The sequence below is a fragment of the Syngnathoides biaculeatus genome, chromosome 10 (assembly GCF_019802595.1).
Source record: "Syngnathoides biaculeatus isolate LvHL_M chromosome 10, ASM1980259v1, whole genome shotgun sequence".
NCBI classification, from domain to species: Eukaryota; Metazoa; Chordata; class Actinopteri; order Syngnathiformes; family Syngnathidae; genus Syngnathoides; species Syngnathoides biaculeatus.
In genome coordinates this window covers 7,742,501-7,770,067 of record NC_084649.1, presented here as the reverse complement: position 1 = coordinate 7,770,067, position 27,567 = coordinate 7,742,501, and the positions used below count along the sequence as shown (strand labels likewise).

The 27,567-nt window shown below is 41.3% G+C and overlaps 1 protein-coding gene across 5 annotated transcripts in view; it reads right to left on the bottom strand.

Annotated features, from left to right (window-relative positions):
• The window catches only part of prickle2b (prickle homolog 2b), a 115,816-nt gene that overhangs the window by 21,159 nt on the left and 67,090 nt on the right, over nucleotides 1–27,567 (bottom strand). Inside the window, exon 1 of one of the 5 annotated variants that reach the window (XM_061833094.1) lies at nucleotides 7,164–7,580. The exons of 3 other annotated variants lie outside the window; for them this stretch is intronic. The gene's annotated coding sequence lies outside the window, so the exon portion shown is untranslated. Of the gene's footprint in view, nucleotides 1–7,163; nucleotides 7,581–27,567 lie in introns of those variants that run through there. One more of the 5 variants, XM_061833096.1, reaches the window with a different exon arrangement.

The following is a 27,567-nucleotide window of genomic DNA, read 5'->3' as shown; positions in this document are numbered from 1 at the left end:
TTTCCCCATGTATTAAAATAATACATTGGACATTCAAACATGAGTCACAGTTTTTTATATCCTTTATTACGTGATAATGTGCTTCTATTTGAATTCAAACAATTTATTCCAAATACCATTCAGTACATCCAACATTAGGCGTGAAATTTTATCTCATAGGGCTGGGTGTAGGTTACTGTATTAACACATACGCATTGTTGTGAGTTATAAAAAAAGTATATGGTATTCATCTTGAAGGTAATCAGTCAGCCATATGTGAGAAGTGCCACCCATGATTTCAGCGACTCTCTTCAAACGGGGTGAGGCCCTCTGTGCCACTTCCTCCGCCCATGTCGGGGCTATGTTGGCAGTGGTCAGCTGTCCTCCGCTTCTCATCCACCTTAACGTTTGACCATTTCTTTTTTAGTTCAGTGTGTGTGTGTGCTGTTGTGACCACACAGCATTTACAGCCAAACATATGCTGTCCCATTCATGCCCGTTTCGCTTGTTCTTAACGCAGGAGGACAGTGTACCAAAGTGGATTTTTCTTTCAAACCACTTCATTGAGGAGCGTCTCAATTTTCACATTCTGAAAAATTCTTTTCCTTCATTACCATGCTCATTTTTTTCTTTTTTTTTGATCATTCAGTGATTGGTAAGTCCAGGATTCACTTAATATGATTTGCATATTTAATTATTGGTCCGGACAGGGAGGAGTCAGCTTCTCCAACATGTGCCCTCAATTCTACGTTTGCTGGGATGTACGAGGGAAGTGTTTTTGTGTACGCACAGGTTCATATATCTGGATCTTTGTGTGCTTACAAGGATTTCTGGATTTGACCGTACATCCTGTTTCAGTAGGCTACCCATGCAAGTCTTTGTACATGAAGGCCCTGGTTCTCCAGGCTTAACCTTAAAGATCCAATACAAGATTAATTCAATAAGTTAATTAAAAAAACCTTGCATACCAGTGATTGTCAACCAGTGCGCTGTAAGAGATCAAGTGTGCAGGTGAAAAAGATCTAATTGTACTTGATTGTCTGAAAACTATCTCCTGTATTTATAACAAATAATGCCACTTTGATTAGCTACCAATGTATGACAATGACAATGGCAGGTAGAGCAATTAAATGCTTTTCCACTAAAGGACAGAACCTGCGTTTGCACTTTTTGAAACAATTTTGTGTTGGTGTGTCTTAACTTGAACTTTTGGACCGTGCAAGTGTGCGTAATCACATCAGGAGGAGAAAAGTGACCTTCCCAGCTGCACCCTTCTCCCACCACTAAAGGACGCCTCCAGATCCAGATGTTCGATAACCATCCTCCAGTCTTTCACCTGGCAAACATCTCCTCACCACATGAGTTCTGGCAGAGATCCTGTCAGCCTCCTGAGGCACGTTGTACCCCTCCCCCCGCACCCACCCCTTTCTGTCCACATGATTTACAACAGGCTTCACACACATGCTGGGATCCCGCCTCACCACCACCACTGAAACTTCATATCAGAGCTTCCTCTTGTAATCTACATGATTTCAATAAGCAAAGATTTGGGGACTCTGGTAATAGAAGTCAAGCACATCCCTGGCGCCTCATAAATGACTGAAGAGAGGTCAAGTGAACAAAGTAAAAAGGCTTGTTTTCACTTTCCAATATGAACGAAAGTATTCGTCTCATGGGAAGATGTTAAAATAGAGCTCGATGATTCGTGCAGTGTGGATGACTTCCACAGTGTTTATGAATTTTCATGGGACACGGCAGCGCAAGGAATTCTAATCAGTGTGTTAGTTTTATTCAAGACCCTCAGACCCGTGTTGTGTGCTAAATTAGGGTTGAAACAAATTTTTTACTTGATTAATCTGCCAATTATTCTTTCGATGATCAGATTAAAAAATACATTTGTATTCCATTTTTAAAATATTTGCAAATTGAATTGCACATTTTGATGAATGAAAAAGATAGTCAGCTTTATTATCATAAATACGATTAGTAATATTTACTGAGTTACCACCACAACACTTTTAATTATTAATATTTACTGTTGGGATTGAAATTCCAAGGCTTTGGAAAGTTTTAATTTAATAAAGTTTCTCAAAGATTAATCATTTATCAAAAATCCACATCTACAGTATTAGTGGAATAATTGATTCGTTGTCCAATCATTTGATCGTTGCACCACTAGTTCAAACTTAAACTTCCCATTTGGAACTCTTCATCCTCATTGATGTTTACACAGGACATGACACAGGGGTGACACGGGGTCACATGACCCATGACCATTCACAAGAGGGAGTCATTGAAGGGTTTGTCTGCTTTCCAAACAACCTGTATATCTTCCCACAAACACTCAAGTGACACGAGAAAGAAAAACAAAAGCAAATGAAAACAGGAAACCATTAAAGAAGGAGATTAATTCCGATTAATGATAACAGATAGGTCAGTAGGAGTGTAAAGGGACATTTAAGAAGTTCAATGTAGTATAATTATCTATCCATCTATCCATTTTCTGAGCTGTTTATCCTCACAACAGTTGAGGGAGTGCTGCAGCCTTTCTCAGCTATCTTCAGACAAGAGGCGGGGTACACCCTGAACTGGTCACCAGCCAATCGCAGGGTACATGCAGTATAAACAACCATTCACGCTCACATGGACACCTAAGGGCAATTTAGTCTTCAATTCGGGATGGTTGAGTTTCCACTTTAAATCTGTAAACACAAAGTTGTATTCAACGTATCAGTTGGAACAAGACACGCTAACTCAGGACAACAACAGAGGAGGAGAACAAGGGCCCGAGGACAGCAATAAAACGGACAGCTGCAATGAAGTGGTGGTCTCATAATAACGACAAGTATTATCAAAAGTGAAATGAGGGTACACGGATAAATTGTTTTGCTAAGTGAAATCAGTAGTTTTTACATGGCCTATATTGGATCATCTCTTGGCCAGGTACTACTGTAGAAACAGTACAGGGTAGTACATCAAAACTGTCCATCATAGGCATGTGCTACCTAGGTATCATGCTGTGGAAATGGAATCCTTGTCATATTCCTTTGAATGACCTTGGCAACATACTAATTTAGTAGTAAAATTGAGGTTTGTCCAGGCAAGTGGACTGTAAGAGGAAAAGTTAAAATTTTGAGCAAACAAGTTGCCTTACTTTTTGTGTTAGTGATGAAAATCAGCATTACATTTACTACATTTATTAAAAAAAAATGTCCTTTTGTGGTGCTTTATGGTGGAAAATGGGTTTTTACTTATTTAGCTCAGGCTTTCAGAACTGTCTCCGCTAGTTCCAGTATCAACTGAGTCTTATTTCACATTGATGCTCAAGCAACTCCCATAGCTGTTTTTTCCATATCACGCAAGATGATCAGATGAAAATTGCAGATTTAACTGGCAGCTCTGGAGTAGAGCAATAGCTTGTTGACAAGAGAAGAGTAGAGAGAAAAACAGAGTCTGGGTGCACACTGCTGTTGTTTTCTCAGAAAATTTTAGGAAAGGCAAATCTTTTCCTTTTAATGCCTTTTTGTTTTGATAAGTTCATTTCTTCATTTGATAAGAACATTTCTGTTCACTCTTTTGAGAGAGGATTCTTGACTTTTATTTCCAAAATGAACTTTTTTGTAAACGGCTCAAGTAAAAGAAGAAATTATTTTCCTGACCTGGGATCCATGTGAACTTCAGAGCCATTTAGATTTAGTCACAGTCAAACATGACTGGAGGTGTTCCTGACAAAAGTCAGGCCAGACAAAGACATTTTCCATTAGTGGCCAATTAGTCTGAGCCAGATGCAACGTGTTCCCGAGGCTAGTGATTATGCCACCATCCACCTGTCATAACTCATTATTGAGAGACAAAGTCCTGTCCTCTTATTAGTCTAGCCCCGGAACAACAGTCTAAACAAGAAGGTGGAAACATTTAGGATCCTTTGACTTTATACCAAAACAACCAACTGCACTATAACAACAGTGGTAGTCTTACAACCATCTTATTGCATGAACTACCCAGACCTGCATTTACATCACAGAAATAATCCGCCCTTGGCCTGTGGTGAAGTTCTGGGTGAGAATCCAAAGGTATACAATAATTCCCTAGTGAGAATAGGAAGCATAGAAAATGGATGACCTGATGGATGGTGGTTAGTAAGTTAGAATTGCACCTGAAGGCCCATTTGCCACTACGTACTACAGTTCAGCTCAGTTTTGTTGTTCAATTATTCATCCATCCATCCCTCCTCAATACCACTGATCCTGTTCAAGGTCACGGGGTGCTGCTGACTGCGGGTGAAAGGCTGAGGGGGAACAAAATCCATGCTGCCTGTACCAATGCCCGTCAAATTTACCACTACACTATCAGTGGGTTCAAATACTAATCAAACACTATAATAAATCCATACCATATAGTTTTTAGTAACCTTTGTTACGGTAGCAATTCCAAATGCACTCAATGCTCCACGTATGTACGATGCGCTTTTATCGGTTTTGTCAGATGATTTGTGTTAGAAATGCCCAGAATTCCCTTTCTCAAATGTTTCTCTTTGATCCAAAATGCCTGGCAGACAACATGGCAGGATTTCTCATTAAACATGATTTCAGTAATCTACTGTATCTCTGGGGAAAAAAAGATTAAATCACTCCCTATTTCAATTTAAATATGGACAACAGCTTTGCTTCGATTGGCCATTGGAGATACAGTATTTCTGTGGCCAAGCGTTCATAATGAAATTATGTTTGGATCATTTGATGTGAGGTCTTTCTATCATCATGAAACAGAGTTCACCATGTGTTGGATTCTTTACTACTCACAATCCCATAGAGGAGGGTATGTTGGTGAAATAAGAGAGGAAGATATTTTGAGAAGCTAATCCTGCGCTGCCGGTCAATCACCTCAATGTAACTGCCGCTTTGCTATTTAACCCACAGTTAAATAATGCATTATATATATATATATATATATATATAGTTAAGTACTGTTGTAAAACCACAACACATTTAAGCTTTTGTATACTGTATTTGCATGGCATGGTGGCAGCTCACTCCATACCTGAAAATACACTTCCAGCAGTGTGTGTAAGCTTACGGTTACAAAGTTATCCTAAAAAAAAAAAAAAAAAAAAAAAAAAGCACAATTCTGGCTCTGAAATTCTTGGGAATTTCTCTAAAAATCTCATCTGAGATTTGACAGGTGATGCAAAGATTTGCACATGATGCAGCCGTGCGGTCACGCGGCCATTTTTCCTAAGGTGACGCTGACGCCATTCCTTGTCTTGTATTCAAATCGACAAACCACACAGATGTAAACTTAATCAGGTCACAGACATATTGTGAAAAACAGGCAGTTGCTGTCCACTGCTTGGTCAACAAAGCAGTGCCATTGTGTGCTGCTGCAAGAAGTAGACTGGAGTTGAACCACGCCATTTAGCCTGACTCACGTTGCAGTCAGGTGGTGACCAAACAAGTCCTATAGTCTAATAAAGTCACGGCCGCTTATATCATGACGTTAAGGAAGACCAAAGAAAAGGTTGATGGATGTTGTGAGGGAGGACATGAGGACAGTGGGTGTTAGAGAGGAGGATGCATGAGATAGGGTTAGATGGAATAAGATGACACGCTGTGGCGACCCATAATGGGACAAGCTGAAAGAAAAAGAAGTTTAAGGCCAATTTGTCTACCTGCGTTGTTGTGCATGAGTGCTTAATCGCGAGTTTATAACGGGTTCTTAATTAACAGTTTTAACATTATAAAGCACAACGGGATAGGCTCGAGCACTTCTGCAACCCTTGTGAGGATAAGCAAAAAAAGGATGGATTTGTAATGAAAGGTTCATGACTGTTTTTTTTACGAGAAATGTGACATTTTCAAGCAATTCAATAGTCTGAAAAAAAATGCAGCTGCATTACAACTGAATGATTCACTTCTTCAGATGCCCAAATTAACTAAACGGTTGTTTAAGGATTCCTAATTACATGCCAGGTAAATACGGGCCATTAAATTACTTTTTCGCAAACTAAGTTATCCAGTGAGTGCCATATCATAATCCAACCTCAGCGATGTAATAAAATCCATTTGCAGTTACAACAAGCATGGGTATGGATAGAAGCTAATAAAAAGAATATATTCAAATTCTGCAAAACTCATTTTCTCAGCACTGCGAGGTAAAAATCTCTTTGAAGAGAATACTGTATATCCAATTCAGGTTTTTTTTTTATTTTTTTTTTGTCACAGTGCACCACATTACCATTGAGAGCGAACTCAATTTATTCATTGAGTGCCAACTTGCTCGATAAAGTGAGAACACTGGAGGTGGGAACAGAGGGAGTTATAGAAGGAGCTTCCAAGGAAACCTCACACCACAACAGGCTCTCCACTCCCTACTAACCAAACGCCTGCCAGAAAGAGATGAATCAAACAGAAGCCACTGACTCTAGGGTGCAAAAGTAATGAAACACTTGGGGGGGGGGGGCAATCACAAAATATTCACTCGAATTGACAATCAGTGGGGGAAAAACGCAATGACAGTTACATTTTTTCAACGGCTGGATTATGATGTGTCAAATGGGGAAATTTTTGAGTTGCTCCAATAGTCACATGGTGCAAATCTATCCCATTCATTCATGTGCACATTTTGGACAACTCAATTTATTTTCATTAAGTCTTCGTATGTTCTGTCAGTTTTTGGCGACCCCCCCCCCCAAAGGAAAAAAAAAAGCCAAACTATGCTTAAACATGCTGCTATAGATAAAGGCGATAACCAGATGCAAATGTAATCCGTTTGTGTTCTTCTTTACCCAGCAAGCATCTCCAGTCCATATGGCAGAGAAGCTCCACAACAAAAGACGATGTGGCTGGAAAGCGCACGATGGCTTGACCAACGCGCTCCAGGGGGATGGGGGAGGAGGAGGAGGGGAGGAGGATAGGGTGGGGGGACATTAACCAGTGAAAACATTGGTCTTCTCGGATAAACTCTTAGCTTTTACATTTCAGATAAAAATGAATCACTGTACGATCTTATCTAAAGACTGCAACTCCCGAAATGCGATCACAAGTATCCATGCATGTTCAATTTGGAACGTTTTTCACATTCCCTGAACGTGATCGTCACTCTGAAGTACAAACAGGTCCAAATTCATACACGCGCACAAATAAATAAACAAATAAGACAAAAAAAAAAAAAAAAAAAGAGCTTACTTGCCTTGTTACAAAGTCCGACTCTGTGAAGCCAAAGTCCTGACCTCGGCACTGAATGCTTTCAAACAAGTCTGCCACATCGCACCAACCGGGGTTGTCACAATGGCCCGCTATGTACTGCCACTAATGTTATATATTTAAAAAACAAACAAACAAAAAACCTCTTGTTGACAATCTGCGAGCACATTGGAGACTCGTGCCACCGAGCCAACTTGGAGCGCGTGAAAAAGTCCAAATTTGTAGAGAGGAGCAAGTCCAGAAAATAGCGGGGAGTCCGATTAGCAGTATCCACTTCTGACATCTACCATCAAATATCCTTTAACAGCGTGGGTGGTCTGAGAGAGGATTCACTCGGACTGCCCGTAAGTAGGTACGTACGTGGAATGAAGTGCACTGCAGCCATCCGAGTCTTTACAGCCCTTTAAATTGGAAACAATCTCAAGACAGACAAAAGCGGCGCAACAACTTCCTGTTTTCCCCTTCACAATAAAAATATATTGGAACGTTTTATCGTAACGTTTGCAGTACAGTTTATAGCTTTTTATTGTTTTTGTTTTTAGTTTTGGGTTCACATTCAAGTCATTTCGGTATTATATTTTAGTTCAGAGGATCAAGGTTTGAATTTCTGCTCCAATCTGGAGCTGCATATGTTCTCCTTCTAAATGCATTGTTTTCTCTATATACTCCAACTTCCACTTCTTTTCCTTTCGGCTTGTCCCATTAGGGGTCACCACAACGTGTCCTCTTTTTTCATTTAAGCCTATCTCGTGCATCCTCCTCTCTAACACCCAGTGTCCTCATGTCCTCCCTCACAACATCCATCAACCTTCTCTTTGGTCTTCCTCTCGCTCTTTTACCTGGCAGCTCCAACCTCAGAACCCTTCCACCAATATACTCACTCTCTCGCCTCTGAACATGTCCAAACCATCGAAGTCTGCTCTCTCGAATCTTGTCTCCAAAACATCGAACTTTGGCTGACCCTCTAATGAGCTAATTTCTAATCCTATCCAACCTGCTCACTCCGAGCGAGAACCTCAACATCTTCATTTCTGCCACCTCCAGTTCTGCTGCCTGTTGTTTCTTCAGTGCCACCATCGCTAATCTGTACGTCATGGCTGGCCTCACCGCTGTTTTATAAACTTTCCCCTTCATCCTAGCAGACACTCTTCTGTCACATAACACACCAGACACCTTTCGCCAGCTGTTCCAACCTGCTTGGACCCGTTTCTTCACTTCTTTACCACACTCTCCATTGCTTTGTACTGTTGACCCCAAGTATTTGAAGTCACAACGACTTCCACGCAGAATCTCAAAACATGCATATCTAGGCGTACATGTCAATTTAAGACTTAATTCTCCATAGTTTTGAATATGAGTGTGGATACGTATTTGCTTGTATGTGTCCTGCGATTAGTTGATGAACACTCCAATGTCCACTATGTCACCTTTCCCCCTAAACCAGCTCACCTGCAACCCAAATGAGTAAATGTACGGAGTGATGGAAAACTACAGTATATTTATTACTTTTAAGACAAAAGCATCACACTTCCTGCATGTGTCTGGACTTTGTGTAGTTAACTTGACTCATATACACCCTTCTCTCTCTCTCTCTCTCTCTCTCTCTCTCTCTCTCTCTCTCTCTCTCTCTCTCTCTCTCTCTCTCTCTCTCTCTCTCTCTCTCTCTCTCTGACACACACACACACACACACCACACACACACACACACACACACACTTTATTTTCCCTTCTGACTAATATCCCATTGTGATGTCAGCAAGTCCATGTCCCAACACTGGTATAATTAGCGGTGCAAGCAGTAGTGCGCTGAAATAATTTGCATGCGAATTATACTATTTCCCTGAATCAACTTGCCCAAGGCAAGAGGAAAGACAGTTGGAGTGGTAAGGATAACCACAGGGTGCTGATCTGCACGGGGGATCAAGTAGGCAAGTTCTTGTTACAAAACAGCCGTTTAACATAAGAAACAAACATAAGATGGAAAAAAGACAAAAGGCTTAGTAACCAATGACAATACATAGACTGAAAAACAAATGCAAGACCAATGAGTGGGATCCAACAGTGTTTGGGGCTTGTTGGGTTAAAGTGGTCTACACACACATTAATTTCTAACAACTATTTTTTACAATACGAGATTTGTGCTTATTGTTCTCATAGTGTGTGTGTGTGTGTATACTAGAGATGAGCAACCCAACAGCACACACAACTGTATCTCCACCAACAAACAAGCGAGTATCCTTTCCCAAATGAGATGTCTGTTGTAGTACAAAGTTGACCTGTGAGACGCAGAATGGTGCAACAGGGGATGCCGAAAAATACAATGAAGAAATAGTAGCTGAAAAACTTTTACTTTATAGCTGATAACTATATTCTCTTACTACTCTTCTCGTCATTTTTATTACAGTAAATGACTTGATAGACATGTTACACAAACACTCAACACGACAAATTGCTCCTCTATTTGTGTCCAGGAACAGTGGAAGCTTCAGCCTGCTTCCTAATTGGTTATCGTCCCATTCCTTGACTATTCGTGGCATAGCCAAATTTGGACCTGACAACACACAAAGATTTGCTGTGGTAAATATTGAACACGTTTAACATTTAGGATCAGCCTGACCATTTTCTGAGGAGATCAGAGAAGGGGAGAGGAAAAAACAAAAAAAACAAAAAAAAAAAAAAAAAAAAAAAAATCACTCGTTATTCAACACAACAGCATAATCTAAGGAAAATGTAAAAGATCATTCCAAATAGTGCGATTCAATCCTATTTTAAGTAATACTTTTCCAAAGTAGGCCATCGTTGCCTAAAGGCCTGCTAAGCCACCTACGAAGCTGATGTGTTAGCTTTTTGGTTATTGTTGCTGAAGACAGTCACTTGACTGCTACTTTCTTGTCCTTACTCAAATTCCAAGATTTGTGCTCTAGACTCCTCTCTCACACATGGCTGGCAAGACTCACGCTGCTCTTACCATCACCTCATAATTGTGGCCCCTTTAAAAATACTACAACATCAATCACAGCTTAGGCAACACTCCAGGCCTCTCCACAGGACCAAAGAACTCCAAGTGTTCTTCAAGCTCCAGTGTCCTTTGTTTGAAGAAACCACGGAGTTGGTCAGATAGCTTGATGTCAGTTATTTTGCCAACGAGTAACTTTATTTATTTATCTTTTTTACCAAATAAACTTCCTTGTGCTGGAAGAACAATTATCAATTTTCACAAAAGAAAGAATATACTGTAAACAGAGGGGTCATCTTGATGGATATACCACAGATAATTTGGCCTGCGAGAACTCCGAAGATGCTTGAGGAGCCTCTGCTTAGTAATTTTACAATGCATACGAGACAGGTTTACTCCATTCCGAAGTATATATATATATAAAACAATCAACTCAATGAAAGCACAAGATGAACAATATCACAAATATGTTTGACCTTAAGAATTTCAAGAAAGCTGTACTGTCTCAAAACCCTCTCATCCGACTGGGAAATTATTCAACTAAAGAAACTAATATATGCAGTCAGAAAAAGCCTTCTGATAAACCAGTAACTTTATCTTGATTTGAGATGAAGCCAAGATTTCAACATAGTCTCCCTGGCTTTAATAACCATTATTTTTCAAAGCACAACTCTCCACTTCTTTAATGTGGCAAATGCTGGTGGCTATCACTCGAAAATCAACACGCAAGGCAGCTGGGACTAACCCCAACAGCTGATAGCTAAGACGTTGAGAGAGAGCAACGCAGGGCCCTCACCCATTTAGCTTTTCTTGCCATGCCAAGAAAGTCTTTCTCATGGAAACTACTTTAGTATTTACACTTCTCCAAATCCGGTCCAGGTCTGGTTGCAATTTTGGTCTCTCGTCTTCAATATACTAGGCACAGCCAAGATGCTGGGGGCAACAGAATGTTGTACCACCAGGCAAGTGGTGTAACATTCCAAAGCAACCTGAACTGTCCAAAGCGATTATGTGGGTAGTGAGGAGGAAGAAGAGAGGTCCTGATAGTTTAATAGTCCTCAGTTGAACTCAGGAGAGGGAAAGCCATTGTTTATACTTGCTTGATCCACAGCTTCCCATCTCCTCTAAGCACTTTTTTTCCCCAGTGTAAAAGGGTGTCAACAGTGCTAGTACAACTCTTTTCTAAAATTTAGTCATCATCAACAACATGAATAAAGGTGTACCAGTGAACATAACAGGTCCAGAGTAATCAGATAAACTGTGAAGAAGTTGTTATTTTAACACTAAATAATCCTTCATCTATTCTACAGTACTACGATAATTTAAAGGGCTCCTGTCATGAAATGGATGATTTTTAGTATGTTATTAATGAAAAAACGTCTGCCAATATGGGCCCATGCGTTTTTTTCCTACCACAAAACATGATTTTGACGAATACAGCTTTTTGTAACTCCCGCCAGGAAAATCCTCTCGAGGGATTTGTTTTCGAGAAGAAGCAGGAAGTGACGTAAAGGACAGCGGTGGCCCCAAATGGACTTGTTTGTTTCCATTAGTTTTACCTCCGGGAAGGTAGGTCGTTGTTCCTTCGTGTTAGCCAAAATGCCGGCTCATTGCATTGCTGGACATTGCTTGAACACTCGGGAGAATGGTTTTAGCCTTCATAAGTTTGCAAGAGACCCCGTTCGTTGTGAAAAATGGATAGCACGGGTGCAGAGGACGAGAGCTTTGTGGGTTCCAAATAACAGGTAGACAGTAATGCGCCCCGGCTCGACGGTGTTCAACAAGTACTGCGGCGGCTTTGAACATCCCCCTAAAAGCAGCACAGCTCGGCTCCATTACATGCCAGCACGGCGCCAAAAACAGCCACACTGGCTGAGGCGCCGCGTTCGGCGGTCATTGCCTCTGTCGGGCTTTGGGGACGGGGGCGGCTCTGAAGAACCCAGCAGAGAATGCCTCACTCAGCCGCGTGCGCGCATAAAGCGCCCCGGCTCGACTCTGTTGCTCAGTACCGCGGCGTCTCTGAACACCCCCCTATAGCAGGACAGCTCGGCTCTGTCATAAGCCACACCGGCCGGCTCATGCGCGATGGCTCATCTCCGCTGCGGAAGTGGATCGGACGGGGATGGCCGTGATCGCATATCATCTGAATATGGCTCGAAACAATAGTGTAATATTGCCCGAGGGCTCGAAAACAATAGTGTAATATTGCCCCGGTAACTTCACTCGGTTGTGTGGTGTTCTCCTTTTCGAAAAGAGGTTCCGTGTCAGACGGGGCCCGTTTGTCTCCCATAGTTAGGGTGCACCGCGTGTTTTCATTTGCGAATGTCCGGGTGACGTCACGGACGGAGGACGCAGCCAATATTGCGACCATTTGGATATCGTAGAATGACACTTCTGCAACTTTGTGCATGCATGACGCGCTCTTCGATCACATTTATTTTTTCGTATAGTCATTGAAGTGAATAATGTTATATGTATTTTTCATTACAATATCTATTTTAAAATGTTTATAGGGATGACACCCGGGCTATAAACTACCCTAAAACATCTTTTTTTTTTTCCCCACGACACTGGGAACACAGAATCGTAACTGAAAATATGCTTTCTGAGTGTTGGATTGCATGGTTATAAAAATAAACAGCTTAACCTCTCCTGCTGCCATGACCCATTAGTATGATGGTCCAACCAACCTCTCTTGACAGAAAGCAAATTTATTTAAGCAGCAGACCCCAGTCTCACTGTAAGCTCCTTTTTAACCATGTTCTAGGCAGATACGTGACCATCATTCAACCCATGTTGAACATTAACTGGATTAGCTCTGCATGGGTAGACGTGTGAAATTATGTTCATCGAAAGAGAGGGAAATAAGGAAATGAGAGCACAATCTGCTGAAGTCAATGGAGTTGGTGAAAATACAAACCACAGTGGTGTTGCAACAACGCAAAGGCCTGCACAAGTCATTAAGTTACAGAGGGAAAATTTAAGGAGAAGGAGATGCGAGAGAAATGCGTGATCTGGACAGTTAGTTTCCAGCATTAGGAGCCAGGGCAAGGAGGTGACCTTGTGGCATGTTTACTCTCAGGGACTTGATCCATTTCTAACCCTACTGGCTCACTAAGATAAAGGAAAAAAACATCCCTTGAGCTTCCATCTCGGTACATCCATCAGAACATCAACCTTGTATGCAGACAGCTCCCTGCTGGCAGTCAGAGCTCTGTTTCGAATATGCTACGTCCAACCACTGGTTCTGCCTTGTCACAGAATTTTTCCGAGTAATACGGTTCCCATGAACCCACATGCAAAGCGTAACTGGGTCACACTCTGTTTAAAAAAGGAACATGGTTGTACATAGGAATCGTGTAATTGAAGTAGAGAGATGTTTGGAATGACAAATAAGCAACAACTGAGTTTCATTTTTTCCCCCCCTATGAAGCTGGAGAATCCTAAGCAGAACAAATGAATCAGCCAGATCTTGAGCTATTACACTTATCAGCCCTTTTACCTGACTCACTCCACTCAGGCAGACTTACTTAGCATTATTTATCCCCACCTTGTCATCATGACCAAATGGCGTGTGCGTCAATTCTATGTGTTTCACAATTTATAGATGCTGCTCCAGATTTTAGTTTGCAGTATATGTAATATCAGACTCTTTTTAAAATGCAAATTTATTTGTATTAGATCCCACTCATCTATATAAGTGTAGGACCATTTTTACTTTACCACCCCAAAAATCGAATATCTGCAGGCAGTGCAACAAAAATAACAGTGAAATACACGAGTGGCACTCAGGGAAAGTCTACATCCTTGGAATCTAAAGATTTTTATCTCAAGTAGTGCAGCAGTTTATGCATACTCTTATGGGTAACGTTCAATATTTTGTTCAATAAACCACAATAATACAAGATTAACATAAGTATCCCATTCCATTTTCCAAGCCACTTTAGCCTAAAATGACTTCGGGTCAGCAGAGCTGTGACAGACAGAATCCATCCATTGAATACAGTTTGGCTTGAGGAAATTGGGACCAACAGAAACTTTTTTTTTCTTTTAAGGTGCATTAACATGACACTGCTTGAGTGAACTTCCAGCATTAATTTGGATTGAATATTTTGTTTTTGGCTTCAACGTTGTTCACAGACTATGGAATTGAAAGATTCCATCAACACACCATTTACTCCCGTCACAAAACAAGTCAGTGCTTATGTTTGTGGCCGTGAGTCATTATTGACAAATCACTTGGACATGAAAGGCCATAGGTGGAAATAAAAACTGATTTGCAGCCTAGACAACATATTTTTGAGGTCCAAATGAATTGACACAGACGTAATGATGGGGGTGTGACTATAGTCCTGAGACTGGATTGAAAGTATACGATTTGTGTCATTAGTCTCTTTGAATGACTGAACAAGCAAAAAGATAAAGTACGAGAACTTCTCAACATGCTTGGATCGTCCATCCAGTGAAATATTTTCCTTTTTTCCCTCATTGTGTGACTATAACTAACTAAATGGGAGAAAACCACATGCTGTAGATTGTTATCTTTTAAGAAAACCCAGCTAGGTGATGATGGGAACTGTGCAGCAACTTCCATGAGGCTTTAGACACATTCATTTGACTGATGAACGTTTGAGAGGAAGTATTTTGAAAGTGATGTCATCTGGAAACATTGGCTTGAGCAGATTCCCAAGCCGGTGGGAAACCCTGATAATTATTTGCTGTCCGGATTTGTATTCTTTAAAAGGCATCTACCAGATGTACAGAATTACTCGGGCAAGGGCAATATGAAGCTAATGGATTTCGATGACGAATCCTTGCTAAGACTCGTCCGGAACAAGATTTTCTCGTCTACTTTTATAAATATTTGTGAGAGATGTCGCCAGTTACAACAAATTTCATTTAATCCGAATCTTATGTTATCTGCCAATTTCTAAAAATGTGTATGTAAGGACGTTTTTCTGTATTGTGCTGAACTGCGACATCTTCTTTTCCTTTCGGCTTGTCCCGTCAGGGGTTGGCGCAGCGTATCATCTTAGATGCACGCATATTTGTTTGGCACAGTATTTTACGCTGGATGCCCTTCCTGACGCAACCCCTCTGCATTTAGCGGAGGAGAGAAGCTTATAGCACGTGGTATTCCCAAATGATCTCCCAGACAAGTACTAACCAGGGCCAAACCCGCTTAGCTTACGAGATCTGACGAGATCGGGCATTGTAAAGGTAACATGGCCTTAAGATGGACTGCGACATCAGTAATTTAATTGAAATGATACTGGCTCATACCATGTTTCTTCAAATATGATCTAGCTAGCCTGGGCAGAGCAACTTGGTGTGAAATGCAGTCTTGAGTGCAAATTTATTTTCACTTCATTTTTACAGGTGGTCTCCTTTCTCCTTTTTCTTTGGCCTGCTTGAGAAGGTGGAGCTGCTCGCCACATCTCCTACCAATGACCTGGCCTCAGCGCTGGTTGCCATGGTAATGGAAGCCTGGGATGAAAATACCTAGTTGCTCACTCCCCTGACTTTAGAACAGGCAATGTGTGTTCAGTTCCAGTGTTCTTAGTTCTCAGTGAACAGTTCTTCGTCTATGTGGGCTGTGATTGACAAGCGACCTCTCTGGTTTTTGCCAAAAGTCAGCTGGGCTAGGCTCAAGCTCCCTGTGGCCCTCAATAGGATAAGCAGTAGAGAGTATTGATGGCACTAATAAAACTCAAGCATCACAAATATTTTGAAAGCCAAACCTTAAATTGTAGTGAACAAAAATTATGGTACCCAAAACATTTTGATTGAACAACCTTTTGAGGAAATCAGTGCCTTCAAAACATTTCTGTAATGCAAACAATCTCAGTGAGACTCATGTAAAACTTTTAGATGATTTATTTATTATTATCAATGCCAGTTTCAAGTTATTCCTGTGACAATTGTTGCTTTTGATTTTTTTAAAAGAATGTGTGTATTTAACACGTTCATGTTTTTGTTTAAACTGGAAATTAATTAAACAATAAAAAAAAGTAATGATCCTAACTCTTGACTCAGTCACATTACCATAAATCAATCCGGCCCACCATTGAAAAATGCTAAGGTTAGAGTAGGTTGTTATTAATTTCAGATGTGTAGAGCTGCTTGAGTTAAACAGGTCCCCAAATATGACAGGCATACAAATCCCTCTCGATAAATAATTGGCTCTTAGATGGAGGGAATTCTCTTGTAGGTTATCTGCAATGAGGTCGCATCTATATCCTCCAGCAGAGAGTTGTGCATGTCTTGGGCTAACCGTTGAAAAATTGCAGCAGGGTTCCTCAGAAAGAAAGTCAATGTGTTGCTTCAAAGGAAAGAGGACATAATCACAGCACAGACTAAATAGGGTAGACCTGAATGTGAAAAAAAATAAATAAATAAACCTATATCTGGTTTCTGGCTAGGCTTTCTAGTTACGGTAATGGTTACCTCTTCATAATGTATATTCAAATGGAGGACACCGATAGACAATGATCATGCCTGCAGTAAATAGCCTAAAGCTCTCTGCAGTGCGATCAATAAAGCCCCAGGTTCACCATATTTATCAGGCCACGCTTCAACTCTGTCACAGCTAGCAAATGACAATTTTTCTTCCAATCTATAAACCCTACAGACCCCTGAAGACCCCATGAGGTGAGGGCCGTGCTGCTTCTATTGATGTGCACGGCAAGCGGCAAATCTGCTTGTTTCCAGTCACGGCGTGTGGATAAACAATATTACCAGATGAAAGAGGCTTTGCACCAAGATTGATTGGATTGAATCACTTCAGGATGAATCAGGAGCCACCTTAGCCACACAGATTTTGTAAAATATATTCATTCGAGCCATAGCGGGTGAGTTCACATTTAAAAGCGTAGATTTCAGATTGATCAATTTCCGCCTTTCACAAAGAGCTCCCTGAAGCATCCATGTATGACGTATACAATATTTGTTTGCCTGACAATGGCTTTCAACACACAACTGCAAGTCTCAGGTGTTAACATTCATCCATCAGTCGTGGCTTTCGATTTTATGCTACTTAAATTTGCTGGCAGCCCAATGGTCAAAGATGGCTTTTCCTCTCATTTCAGTTCTGTGTGGAACAAGAAAAACCTGGGGAAGACAGTCTGAATGGGTTTGATGCGACAACGTACATGGTCAAAAACAGGAGAAGAGTAGGATTCAGTGTTTCCTGCGGACTCTGTAGTCTAATAATTATGATTGTTTCAAGGTTTAATAGAACCTCTAATTTTCAATGCCTCTGACGTCAAACAATTAGTAATCAAACCACATATTTAAGACAAAAAAGCGATGGTACAAGATATGCCACATTCAACACGAGACCTCAGCATTACTCACAATTTAGTTGAGTGAGCATCAAGGGATTAATTATGTGAGTGTTTTTTTTTCCCTGAGCATTTAAAATCCAATATATGCATTCAAGAGGTATGTTGAGAGAAGAATGTCAGGGGAAAAGTAAAAAGTTACAGAGGGAATGAGACCACGTTTTTTTTTTTTTTAAAGATTGAGTATAACTACAAAAACATCCATTTGTGAACGTACCAATATATGATCCTGCCAAAATGGCTTGCAAATGTGATGAACAAACAAATATTGTTGAAAACACCAAACACAAACCTTTTGTCCCATTTTACTTAAATATAACACTTTAGAAAGCAAGAACTCATTATTGACGTTGTAACGTCTAACCTGTTTTTCCAAACAAATTTACACTTTCCTCTTAAATGTAACTTTTTAGATAAGGCATTTCAGTTCAAAAATAAAACTGCAGCAGGACAAGTGAAGTCATATATTATCACACAATCACTTAATCTATTTACTATGTTCTGTTTTAAAATGGGGAAGAGAAGCATCTCTGGATTATCTGCTGTATGCCCTAGCCCGCGTGGGTTTTTGGGTTCGATAAATGCATGTGTCCCTTGTGTGTGTGTGTATGTGGGGGGAGGGGGGTGTTGGGGCTTTTGCAAGATGGGGCTCAGCTGCCGATGTGGCCGCACAAGCATTATAATCTTCATTCATATTGGAGAGCAAAATTTGTATTCTGCTGTAGTGTTTTCATCACTGTTTCCTAAAATTATTGCATTTCCACATGACTTACATAGCTCGGATAGGCTGGTAACGCGCTACAGATGTTGTATCTGAACATTTTTACAAGTATGAGGACAGATCCAGAGTATCGGGACCGATACAGTTACTGCTATGGGTGCATGCCAATAGAATATACACACATTCATAGCAGCAACCTTACAGCTTCATGGCAAACATCACTAGTCATCACATGGATTCAAAACGTATCTATATTTAACAAAAACAGATTCAAGTCAAACTTTCTGCCTGAATCTGAATACATCTAACACTCTTTAAATGTGTGCCTTCTTATGGTAATGAGATCCATCTTCACCAAAGTTAGTCACTGCTCTTAGGTTCCCTTTTTAAGGCATGGCCCATTAGGAGGCACTGAAAGAGAGCAGGGACGGGAGAAAGTAAATCACCTTGGCCCATTGCTGTTTACAGACCCGACTGGCTGCTTGGCCCGCTGTTTATTTGAACTGTGAACCTCCGAGTGCAGTGTGTGAAAGGAAAAGTGTGTCCAAAATAGAAAGAGAGAGCATGTATATTGCAGAGGAGGGGTGGGGTGAGGGTGAGGATGGGGAAGAGAGAGAGAGAGAGAGAGAGAGAGAGAGAGAGAGAGAGAGAGATGAGAGAGAGAGAGAAGGAGAGAGAGAGAGAGGAGAGAGAGAGAGGAGAGAGAGAGAGAGAGAGAGCCCTCACAAAACCCAATGTCTCACACTCCAGTTTCTTTCACACATTTCACAGCCTATTCATTTGCCCCGCGGGCTGCTGGCTCTCCTCTGGTTGTCCCAGCCACAGATGGGCCTCTGTGTAAGCCAGTCAGGGTCTTAGCACTTAAAAACAGACTTCTTCCACCCGTTGTGGCCCTCCAGACACAAAAACGCCCTTCTGCTGACCCTCGTATGCTATCACACCTTAATTCATACAAACAATAAGGTTGAACTCTAATAAGCAAACACCAGTGCATGCATGTGCAAGAATGCATGCAACTGAATGCTTTCGTTTGTGCTGATGAAGATTAACAATCCAAACCAGGTCTGAGGTGAAACACACACGCACACACACATACACTCAGCGTGGAAACAGTGAGGTCAGTGTGGAATCAGCTAAAACATTTATGGCACGGTTGAAGGATAAGAAGACTGGAGCATCACTGTTTAAAGACGTAGACTGTGGGAGGAAATGAGCATAGAGGAATAGTCTAGGAAAGACTGCCATGTATTTGGACAAGAGAATGGACACATACTCAGGAGATAAACACATGCATATGCGCAGATGCGGCACGGTGACTCAACTGGTAAATCGTTGGCCTCACAGTTCTAAGGATCCGGGTTCAATCCCGGACCCGCCTGTGTGGAGTTTGCATGTTCTCCCCGTGCCTGCATGGGTTTTCTCCAGGCACTCCGTTCCCTCCCACATTCCAAAAATGTGCAACATTATTTGGACACTCTAAATTGCCCCTAGGTGTGATTGTGATTGCTACTGTGTGTCTCTATTTGACCTATTATTGGCTGGCAACCAGTTCAGGGTGTACCCCGCCTCATGCCCAATGACAGCTAGGATAGGCTCCAGCACTCCCCGTGACCCTCGTGAGGATAAGCAGCGAAGAAAAGGGATGGATGGATGGATGGAAATATGCGCAGATGATGAGAACCACAACAGGTGTGCGCGGAAAACGGTTGCTTATCACTTGTTACAACTGTTTCCAGGTTCATTAGCAAAAAACAGGTTTTAAAAAAAGAATTATAATGTTCATCCATCCAAGCATCCCTTTTCCTAGCTGCTTATCCTCACACGGGTCGCGGGAGTGCTGGAACCTATCGCAGCTGTCAATGAGCAGGAGGAGTACACCCTGAACTGGTTGCAAGCCAATCAATTACAATGTGTAATACAAAAGAAGCCAACATATTTCGTGTCTATAGTTAATAAAGACTTGATTTAGGAAAGTACACTATGCTGAAGAAGCGGGATTAGCACAAACGCAACATCTACTCCATATGGCAGATGGGAATGAATATTGCCCCTTATCCATTGCTCCGGTTCTAATAATAATCTAATAAAGATGATGAGCCACACAATTAAATTATGGGAAAGAGTAGTGGAGGCTAGACTCAGGACAGAAGTAAGTACCTGCGAGCAACAGGATGGTTTCATGCCGAGAAAGAGTACCACAGATGCATTATTTGCCTTGAGGATGCTAGTGGAAAAGTACAGAGAAGGTCAGAAGGAGCTACATTGTGTCTTTGTGGATCTAGAGAAAGCCTACCAAGAGAGTACCAAGAGAGGAACTGTGGTACTGCATGCGTAAGTCTGGTGTGGCAGAGAAGTATGTTAAAATAGTACAGGACATGTATGATGGCAGCAGAACAATGGTGAGGTGTGCCTTAGGTGTGACAGAGGAATTTAAGGTGGAGGTGGGACTGCATCAGGGATCAGCTCTGAGCCCCTTCCTGTTTGCAGTGGTAATGGATAGTCTGACAGATGAGGTTAGACTGGAATCCCCTTGGACCATGATGTTCGCAGATGATATTGTCATATGCAGTGAAAGCAGGGAGCATGCAGAGGAACAATTACAAAGATGGAGACATGCACTGGAAAGGAGAGGAATGAAGATTAGCCGAAGTAAAACAGAATATATGTGCGTGAATGAGAAAGGTGGAGGGGGAAGAGTGAGGCTACAGCGAGAAGAGATAGCGAGGGTGGAGGACTTCAAATACTTGGGGTCAACAATACAGAGCAATGGAGAGTGTGGTCAGGAAGTGAAGAAACGGGTCCAAGCAGGTTGGAACAGCTGGCGAAAGGTGTCTGGTGTGTTATGCGACAGAAGAGTGTCTGCTAGGATGAAGGGCAAAGTTTACAAAACAGTGGTGAGGCCGGCCATGATGTACGGATTAGAGACGGTGGCACTGAAGAAACAACAGGAAGATGAACTGGAGGTGGCAGAAATGAAGATGTTGAGGTTCTCGCTCGGAGTGACCAGGTTGGATAGGATTAGAAATGAGCTCATTAGAGGGACAGCCAAAGCTGGATGTTTTGGAGACAAGATTCGAGAGAGCAGACTTCGATGGTTTGGACATGTTCAGAGGCAAGAGAGTGAGTATATTGGTGGAAGGGTGCTGAGGATGGAGGTGCCAGGCAAAAGAGCGAGAGGAAGACCAAAGAGAAGGTTGATGGATGTGGTGAGGGAAGACATGAGAGCAGTTGGGGTTAGAAGAGGAAGATGCAGAAGATAGGCTAAGATGGAAAAAGATGACATGCTGTGGCGACCCCTAACGGGACAAGCCGAAAGGAAAAGAAGAAGAAGAAGGAGTATGAAGGCCGCATGCGGATCAGCTGTAGAGTGTTGGTCTCACAGTTCTGAGGTCCAGAGTTCCATCCTGGCCTGCCTGTGTGGAGTTTGCATGTTATCCCCGTTCCTGCGTGGGTTTTCTCTGGGCACTCCGGTTTTCTTCCACATCCCCAAAACATGCTTAATTGGACACTCCAAATTGGTGTGATTGTCAGTGTGACTGTTTCTCTCAATGTGCCCTGTGATTGGCTGGTAATCAGTTCAGGGTGTACCCCACCTCCTGCCCACTGACAGCTGGAATAGGCTCCAGCAGTCCCGAGACCCTCGTGAGGATAAGCGCCTAAGAAAAGGGATGGATGGATTGATAAATGTATGCAGCCATTTAGAGGTTATGAGAAAGGTGTACAAATTCACCTGAATCCAAATCTGATTCTGATCCCTCCCAGATGCCCTCGTGGTAAGGTGCGGTATGAGATGCTGGAGAGAGTACGTCTCTCGGCTAGCCTGGGAATGGCTTGGGATCCCCCTGGAAGAGCTGGATGAAGAGGCTGGGAAGAATGAAGTCTGGGTGTCCCTGGTAAAGCTATTACCCCCATGACCTGGCCTTAGATAAGTTGTCAAAAATGGATGGATGTGCTTTCATTCTAATATACCACCACCACTTAGAGGTTATGAGTAAGGTGTACACTTTCATTCTAATATACCACAGCCGCCTAGAGATTATGAAAAATGTATAGCCTTGCACTTCCATTCAAATATGACAGGGGTAAATATATGTAAAGTTGTGCTCATAAGTTTACATACCGAGGCATTATTTCTAAAATAAATATATAATTTTTAAACTACAACTGTTGACTGAGCAATAACCATCATTAATGTTTTTATGGCTAATGTTTTGTTTAATGCTCATACTTTTCTGAAATGCTTGAAATGCTTTAATTTGAGTCCCATTAAAACCAAATTAAATGCGTTTTGCCTGGGCTTTAATGTTTTCTTTACAGAATTGTACCCGTCTTACAAATTCTGCATGTGTAATCATACATATGAGCACAAGTGTGTTTTTTCATTGACTAAATAAGAGAAGAGCTTTAAATCACAAAGTCACTGACTAACCAAAAATTTGGGAAAGGTGAGTTTGAAAAAAGGTTACAAAGGGTTTGGGGCTCCAGCAAACCACTGTTTGAGCCATTATCCAGGAATGTACAACAGTGGAAACAGTGGCAAACTTTCCCAAGAGTGGGTGACCAAATAAAATTCCGCCAAAACTGCGACGATGACTCACCCAGGAGGTCACAAAAGAACCTCAAACAGCAAGACCTGCAGGCCTCACTGGCCTCAGTTAAGGTCAGTGTTCATGACTCTACTATAAGAAAGATACTGGGTAAAAAGCGGGTGCATTGGAGAGTTCCCAGCCGAAAACCCCTGCTGTCACCAAAGAATACAAAGGTTTGTCTCACATTTGCCAAAAAAATCATCTTGATGATCCTCAAGACTTTTGGAGAAACTTTCTGTGGATTGACTAGTCAAAAGTTGAACTTTTCGGAATGTGTGTGCCCCATTACGTCTGGCGTAAAAATGGTACAGTATTTGAGAAAAAGAGCATTATGTCAACAGTGACGCATGAAAGTGGCAGTGTGATGATCTGGGGCTGCTTTCCTGCCTCAGGACCAGGATAACTTGCTGTGATTGATGGAACAATGAATTCTGCTGGGTACCAGAAAATCTTGAAGGAAAACTTCTGGCTATGGGTTCGTGCCTTCAAACTCAAGCATTCTTGGATCATGCAGCAGGTCCATGATCTGAAACGGACCAGAAAGTCCACTTCTGAACAACTAAAAAAAAAAACAAAAACAAAAAAAAAAAAAAAAAAGTTTTTGGAGTGGCCAAGTAAAAATCCGGATATAAATCCATTTGAGATGCCGTAGTGTGAACTTAAATAGGCAGTTCCTGCTAGAAAAACCTCCAATATGGTGGAGTTGAAAGAATTCTGCAAAGAAGAGTGGGACAAAATTCCTCCAGAGCGATGTGAAAGACTCATCACCAATTATCGCAAACACTTGATTTCAGTAATTGCTGCCAAGGATAGGGCAGCCTGTTATTTGCTTACTTTTTCACAGGGGGTGAGAAAAGTTTGGATTTTTTTTGTGCCTTAACAACTTGAATTGTCATTTGAAATGCATTTTATTCTTTCTTGGGTTGTCTGAGAGATTAAAATTGATTTTATGATTTGAAACCTTAGTGTGTGAGAGATATAAAAAAAAAAATCAGGATGGTGGCAAATACTTTTTTATGGCTCTGTATAGTGTTTATTTTGCAAACTTTTATATCTGAAGGGAAATTCCAAAGTCACTCTGCTGTATGGAGTGTCTCGAGCATGAGCCCACCCACAAAAAAGGACCGATGTCAGCGTCATGGAGTTGTTCAAAAGAGCTACTGTATGCGCTCCCTGAGCATTTTGGGGATTCAATGCCTTGCACAAAGAACCCCACTACAGTGCTCAGGAATCACACTTATGTCTCCAGTTCCTTATTTTTTTCATCCACACTTGATCTTGAAACTTTCTGAATCATGCACTAAAGTCTTTCCCAAAAGAGAGGAATCCCAACATAGTTTGAGGTGATGGAATGAGACCATGTTGACTTGTGCAGCTAAAAAAATTGATCAGTGCCTTTAAATGACAAGACATTTTTTTAATCAGTGACTTTTGTTACACATTACATTAATTTAGTTCAGCCTTGCCTTTCTAACCAAAAAGTGTATTTTACATACAGTGGCTACGGCTATATACCCATTTTTCTAGACAGATAGAAACAACCAGAAACATTCCAAACGAACAGAGATCTGTGTGTGTGCTAACTAAGCCTCAGATGGACACAGCCATTTAAACAGAAAAAGACATTGGCATACTTTAACAAGCTACTGCCATTGGAAACCCGTCAGCTACGGATAACGTAACACAGAGTGATGCACTAATCTGTGAAAAGGCAGTGCTGATACCTGCCATGTCTAATCTCATCAGAGCACTGTTGCCCAAGAATGTGTGGTGGTTGTTCTGGGTCCTCTCTCGTCTGGGACACCACATCAGTGACCAAAGTAAACTCGACAGGACGGCTTTCTGTAAGTGTGAATGTGCGGCCGTGTGGATGTGTGCGTGTCTGAATGACAACACTGTGCCAGATGTAAGACTGATGGTGGAGTGACAGACAGCCTGCCATTGCTTCCTTTCAGCCCATCAGAGAGAGAGGTGGGGTGTGGGGGGTGGGGACAGTTTAAAAACAGATAATAAAAGTAACATCAGTGGGTGATAACACAGGCAAGAGAAGGAAACATAAAAAGAGGGTGTGAAAATCAGCATGACTTTGAGACAAAGCTTGATGAGGAAACCACAATAAGAGAAAAAAATAGTGGGAACTGTGTGCACGCTATCGTCAAGATCATTCATCTAAACCACTTTGAAACGTGTTAAAATAATCTTTGGATTTTATTTTATGGATGAATGCACCCTAACGTTGTCTACATAAAATACCATTTTGACCCAATAAATGTCACATAAATCTCTACAAGCTATTATTGTAGATTAGTACACATCCATCCATCCATTTACTTTGCCGCTTATCCTCACAAGGGTCGCGAGTGCCGGAGCCTATCCCAGATGTCAACGGGGAGGAGCCGGGGTACACCCTGAACTGGTTGTCAGCCAATCGCATGCCAAATCGAGACAAGCAGCCGCACTCATAATCACACCTAGGGGGCAATTTCGAGTGTCCAATTAATGTTGCATGTTTTTGGAATGTGGGAGGAAACCGGAGCGCCCGGAGGAAACCCACGTAGGCTTGGGGAGATCATGCAAACTCCACACAGGCGGGTCCGGGATTGAACCCGGGACCTGAGAACTGTGGGCCCAACGCTTTACCAGCTGATCCACCATGCCACCTGATTAGTAAACATTTACACTAATACTTACAATTTACATTAAAATCAAAATATTTACACAGTCAAGTCCAAATACTTTTTAATTGCCATTAGAATATGCATCATACTGGCAGCAGCTCTTTGGGGAAGTGAAGATACCTCTCAAAATTTTAAATACAGTATGAAAATTGAAGTTTGGGGTCCATCCATCCATTATCTGAGCCACTTATCCTCACGAGGATTGCGGGAATGCTGGAGCCTATCCCAGCTATCTACGGGCAGGAGGCGGGGTACACCCTGAATTGGATAGATGGGGTCTTCATGCATAATATACTGCACACCATAATTTCAGAACATCACCTGTTGAGTCACAGCCACAGTGTTTCTTGGTTAAAAATCCACCTCAGAACTTCAAAATGTCAATTTCTGCGAAAATAGACAACGGGACTCGTAGTACTGGGTAATTCTCTTACTACCAAAATGTAATAAAAACAAGGACACGTATCACATGACTGACATCATAAATTGCAACATTGCGAAATGCTGCAAACTTTTTTGGGAAAATATCTGATTAAGCTGTCTATGGTCACGAAACTATGACTAATGATATTTTCCCAGTGACTATTATTTACACCAAATACCCTTCAAAATTATTATGATGATTTGCCCATGTATAATTCTGAAATGTGCTTTGAATGGTTTCAAAACAGTACTGAAATGTCGTTTGATTGGTTTAAAACAGCTCTGGTATTTATTTAAATGAAAAAAAAAACCCAGCTAACTCAAAATCCCAGCCTCTGGAAACCAAATGTGCCATGCTGTGTGCCCTGTGTGAGTATAAAACCAGGCTTTAAGGTCTTTAGTACAAGAGCGTTAACGTATTTGTATGAAGGTACTGAGTTGGAAGTCCTTCACTGGAATTTTTGGAGACAAGAAATTCATGGTTTCAGGAGAGAGAACACTACATCAGTGACACATCGACCCCCCCAAAAAACAGATTCATCTTAATTGATCATGGTTCACTTTGCATTTAACATCTGTGTTTGGTTCTGTCAATTTCAACCTCCCAAGGTCAAATATGTGGCCCTGTGGTCATCGAGACCTGGCATTAAGAAGCTCTTTTGAGTCCATATAAAAAAAAAAATCTGATCCTTATAAAGACCGACTTAACCTAAACAATATTTGATCAACACCCCAGATGGATCAGCACGGCTTGGAACACTAGGTCCAAAACAAACATAAATAAGACACCAAAAGTATGTTAATAAATAAAATGCTCCTCGGGATCTATGAATGCAATGATATACTGTAATGGAGAGCAGTTTGTGATGACACAGACCACATTTCAGGGTGTAGACAGCATTGCCCGCAATATTTGAATCCTTCACATCTGGGATACATTTCGCAGCCATGTGCAATGTATTACATATATATATATATATATATATATATATATACACATACATATATATATATATATATATATATATATATACATATACATATATATATATATATATATATATATATACACATACATATATATATATATATATATATATATATATATATATATATTTGTAGAAGAAGTCAAGATAAAGTCTGTAATCTGTTGATGGGAGTTTATTCCTACTATCCATTTTCTGGTCTGTTATTGCGTCAGCATGAGGAGGCACACACGAAGACCAACTGACAGGTAATAGAATAATCGTCATATAGATACAGCTTTATATACATAAAAAAATAAATAAAAACAAAAGAAAACCCAAAGGTTTACACATTAGGGAGCAAGCAAACAAGGTCAGCCATGAGTGGGATGCATTAAGTTGCCCAAATCCTCAACGGTAATTGGCTTTTTTTAGAGCAGAGGGGTGAAATTTGTCACTTTTCTGGTTGGCAGGGCGAGTAAACTTTAGAGATCCTGTGTCGACTGCAAGCTCATGATCATCAACTGGACGAATCTTTGTTAACTTGAGAGTTCATAAAGTTTCCAAGATCAGTTAAAAAAAAAAAAAAAAAAACGGAACATCACGTGACCAAACCTGGAAAACAGGTTAGCAGGCTTCCTGTGTATCCACTACTAACTTGCAAAACATTGATTGGGTTGATGAGATGATTGTTGGTACACAAACCAGCTC